Here is a 5,232-nt window from a genome sequence, read left to right on the forward strand (position 1 = left end):
CAGGTCAAACCTGTTCGTTTTCTTAGGAGTCTGTGGTATAGTCAACACTCTTCTCTAGCACCACAGCTCACAGGGATCAGTTCTCTATCATCCGTAGTCACTGTCCAGCTCTCAGTGTGCAAGCACATTTCAGAAGCTGTCCTGACTGATTGTGTTCTCCTAATAACCTGAATTTATAGCCTTTTAGCTTCCTTAATAGGGTTCTGTGTGGTCTGTGAGTTATCGCAATGGGTTTAAGACTCAGAGCAGTAAGATTGATGTTGGGATGAGCAGAAAGGGGTACAGAAGCATGGGAGACATGTCTGACCTCATGGGAATTGGTTTTGTGTTGTTGCTTTTGTGATGGGGACAGTTCCCCTTTGTGAAGTTGGTAAAGGTCAGATGCGTCTGTCCCCACATGGCCTTTGCTCTTTTTACAAAGACAGAATTGTCTTGACCCAGGATCCACTGTAAGAGATCCAAATAGCTGAGCATATTTTGCTTCTGTAAAAATGAGAAAATTCTTCAGGCTCATTTAAAAACTTTCAGGACGACGGCTTATTAAAAGATGAATATGCAAAAGTAGTTTGACATTGACATACTACCAGGATCTTGTGAGAAAAGAAAAGCATATGGAGGGTGGGCCTTGAACGTTGAATTGCAGTGTTGTTGTACGTGCCTTTGAGTCAGCTATGACTCTTTGGGACCCAGTGAACAACAGATCAGAACCTCACCCTCTCCTGCACCCTCACCACAATCTCCGACATACTTGAACCTGTCGTTCCAATCACTGTGTGTCATGTCCATCAGTCATCTTTTTGAGGGTCTTCCTCTGACTCTCCACCTTGACCCTTCTGAAAACATGCTCCGAGTGGGAGAAGAAGTTTTACCACCTCTTCCTCTAAGTGGCATCCTCATTGCATCTCCTCCAAGTCAGGCTTGTTTGTTATTTTGACAGGACCTATTCAATACTCTGTGATTCAAAGACATCAGTTCTTTTTCTGTCACCTTTATTCATTGTCCAACTTTCAGATGCACAGGAAGCAAGTGAAATACCGTGACTCGGATCAGGCACACTTCAGTCTTTAAACTGACATCTTTGCTTTTTAGCTCTTTGAAGAGGCCCTCGACAGCAGATTTTCCCAATACAAAGTGTCTTTTGATTTCTTGACTGCTGTTATGGGTTTGACTGTGGATTCAAGTGAAATGAAATAATTTACAACTCCTGGTAAATGGAGTATTATAGGATCTCAGACTTAAGGATAAAGATGGGCAGAGAAAATGAGAGAATCACTCAATATCTAACCCACCACTTTATTGGGAAACAATTCTCAGCATAAAGGTGGTCAAAGTAAAATATGCCATGTGAAACAGACTCCACTGCCACCAGGGTTAATATTTCTCTGATGTGAAGAGTGGCAATTGCCAAAAAGGCAGCATCTGTGCCCTAAAACTCCAAAACTTAGAAGGCCGGAAGTGCACGAAAGCAGGATGAGTGGGAACAGGGAACACAGGGAGTGGGTGGGAAGAGTGCGGCTGTGCTGAGGGAATTGCAGTCAAGGTCATGGGACAAAATGTGTATCAGTTGTTGGACGGAAAACAAATTTGCTCCATGAACTTTCACTTAAAACACAATTAAAAATTAAAATGAAAGAAAAAAGAGTAACAGTCAATGTGTGATGTAACCATGGCACCCAGGAACATAGGTGCCATGAAATAATAATTCCTAAGTTATAGAAGGGTGTATGCCAGGGATGCATCCTGTCTCCATACCTTTTCAACATGTATGCAGAGCAGATTATCCGAGAGGCTGGGCTCTATGAGGAGAATTGTGGCATCAGGATTGGTGGAAGATCTATTAACAATCTGCATTATGCAGATGACACAACCCTGCTTGCTGAAACTGAGGAGGACCTCATGCACTTGCTGCGAAGGGTCAAGGACTGCAGCCTTCAGTATGGACTAAGGCTCAATGTCAAGAAGACAAAGATTCTCGCCACTGGACCAATTAGCAGCATCAGGATGGATGACGAAGAGATTGAGATTGTTCACAGCTTCAGTTTGCTCGGCTCCACGGTCAACACTCTTGGCACCAGTAGCCAGGAAATCAAAAAACGTATTGTGATGGGAAAGTCTGTGGTTAGGGACCTCTCTAAAGTACTCAAGAACAATGGTGTCTCTCTGGAGACTAAGGTGCGCCTGATACAGGCCATGGTATTTGCAATCACTTGTTATGCATCAGAGAGTTGGACAATGACTAGGGAGGACAGAAAGAGAGTGGATGCTTTTGAGCTGTGGTGCTGGAGAAGGGTACTGAATGTACCATGGACTGCCAGGAAAACAAACAGATTCATCTTGGAGAGGATTAAACCAAGCTACTCCTTGGAGGCAAGGATTCTGGGGCTTCATCTGACATACTTTGGACATGTTGCCAGGAGGGACGGGTCCTTGGAGAGGGACATCATGCTTGGGAGGGTGGAGGGACAGCGCAGGAGGGGAAGACCCTCTATGAGATGGATTGATTCGGTGACTGGGGTAATCGGGATGGGTGTATCAGAGGCGGTGCGGTTGGCGCAGGATAGAGCAGGGTTTAGGGCTGTTGTGCATAGGGTCGCTATGAGTCGGAAACGACTCGACGGCACATAACAACAACAACAACAACAACAAGTTATATCACTACTGATGTGAGATGGTTTTTGGCTGAAAGTGGAGAATGTCAGAAAGATGTTTACTCCTGTTATTAACTACACGAAGTCATCAACTTGACTGTGGGGATTATAATAAACTGTGGATAGAATGAGAAGAACAGGAATTCTGGAACACTTAACTGTGCTCATGCAAACCTGTACATAGGCCAGACAGCAGTTCAGAACAGAATAAGGGGCTACAACATTATTTAAACTTAAGATAGTGCGCATGGCACAGAGAAAAGAAAAGGAGCATTGACATGGTCCACACACTAGAGCTTCTAGTGTGCCATTTGGTATTTGGAAGGGAGGTGGTCAGAGAGCGAAAGGCAGGAATTGGCTTTAAACCAAGCAGCCTGTACAGTTACCAGTTGTCACGCAGCTGACAACCCCGTGTGTCTCAGGAGAACCATGGCCACATGATTTTTAAGAACTGATTTTTTTTCAGCAGTGTATCACCAGGCCCTTTTCCCAAGGAGCCTCTGTGTAGACCTAAGCCTCCAACCTTTTGATGAGCACCTGAGCTCCTTGACCACCACCTAGGGGAACCAGCTTGCTTTTTTTTTTTTAAAAAAAAAAAATTTTCCTATTTTCTGTGTGTGTGTACCGTCAAATTGGATCTGACTGGTACAGGAGGAGATGGCCCCTCTTTCTCCGGCAGAGCATCTGGTGCATTCAGTGCAGCTTCTTGCCACTAGGGCCACCAGAACTCGCCAGGAATCAGCTTTTATCATGGTGGTGTAGTTTCAGTTGGAGCACTGGGCTTCAAGTCCTAGTTAGGTGTGCTAAATGCTATGGAGTAGCAGGAGGGGGCACTGAACTCAAGGCGCTTTGAGACTGTAGCTAGAGGGCTCATAACATAAGGATCAGCTAAGGGGAGGTAACAGGAAGTGGGGGGTGGTGTGGGGCAGGAATGTGTCCTGGGCCCAGGGATCATGAGACTGTAGGTTTCAAGGATATGGCAGGAGGGGCCTGAGAGAAGGGAAGGGTATGCTTAACTTACCCGAAGGAGCTGATGACAGTGAGTTCACTACCACCGAAGCTGAAGTGTCTCTGACCAGAGAGACTAAGGCTCAAATCAGTGTCCTAGGAGCAAAGAGAAAGCCTCGTCATAGAGCTTGGTACCAGATGACGTTACAACCGCTGCCCGTTTTTTGGTTCCAGCTGTGGCAGTGAGTATGTTGCTGTAATCCTAGAAACAGTCCAGAAGGCCATTGTGCTTGGTTAAGTACAGGGTCAGAGGAAAAAGGACAGAGTCCTAATGAGATGGATTAACATAGAGGCTGCAGCAATGGGCCAAACACTGCAAGAATTGTAAGAATGGCCCGGGGATGGGCAGGGCTTCCTTGTGTTGTACACAGGTTTGCTATGAGTCAGAGCCCACTCACTGGCACCCAGCAACATCATCATGCCACAGGTATTTAAAATACCAGCAGGATCACCCCTTTTCAACTAAGACTAGGAAGAAAGGCCTGATGATCTACCACCAAAGTTTGGCCAGTGAAAACCTATGGATCATAATGTGACCTTTTTTTACATGCTTCCTTTGGACTAGACGTCAGAAGGATCAGGCATCATATTTGCTGAAGTCGAGGGCCAGCAAGGCTGTGGCAGACCCCCAGTGAGTTGGGTTGGCACAGTAGCCACAATGGGCTAGAGCTGGTGAAATGACACAAGACTCAGCAACGCTTCATTCTGCAGCACCATCTTCTCCACGGGACTGCGGGATGGTAGTTCTCTGTCTCTCTAAGGCTGCGCAAAACAAGAAGACCTAGTGAGAGACCTTGAGGGGGCTCAGAGTCTTCTGCTGCGAGAGACTAGTCGAGTCTGGCATATAGGATCAAGTCTCCTGGGGGCAAAATCATGCATCAGCTGACTACCAAGGACTACAAATTACTGAATGAAACTGTAGCAGGTGGCTCTTCTGTTGTTATTTTTATCATCACTGATAACCTGCAACAGGGCTTTGGGTTGTTGTTGTTACGTGCCGTCGAGTCACCTGCATCTCATAGCAACCCTATGTACAACAGCCCTAAACCCTGCTCTATCCTGTGTTAATCTTATTGTCTCTGACACATCTATCCTCATTACCTCATTCACTGAGTCAATCCAACTCATAGAGGGTCTTCCTCTCCTGCGCTCTCCCTCCACTCTCCCAAACATGATGTCCCTCTCCAAGGATTGGCCTCTCTACAATTTGCCCACAGTATGTCACACAAAGCTTCAGAATCCTTGCCTCCAAGGAGCAGCCTGTGTTAACCCTCTCCAGAACAAACCTGTTCATTTTCATAGCAGTCCATGGTGTAGTCAATACTCTTCTCCAGCACCACAGCTCAAAGGCATCAATTTTCCTTCTATAATCTCTAGTCATTGTCCAGCTCTCTGATGCATAGCGAGTGATTGCAAGGATCATGGCTATTATCAGGTGCACTTTAGTCTCCAGGCTGACATCATTGCTCTTTAGTACTCTGGAGAGGACTCTGACAGCCGACTTTCCCAACGCAGTATGTCTTTTAATTTCTGGCTGCTGGTGCCAAGAGTGTTGATTGTAGAGCCAAGTAAACTA

Source organism: Elephantulus edwardii, unplaced genomic scaffold (assembly GCF_000299155.1).
Source record: "Elephantulus edwardii isolate Elephantulus edwardi_28Jun2011 unplaced genomic scaffold, EleEdw1.0 scaffold00080, whole genome shotgun sequence".
NCBI classification, from domain to species: Eukaryota; Metazoa; Chordata; class Mammalia; order Macroscelidea; family Macroscelididae; genus Elephantulus; species Elephantulus edwardii.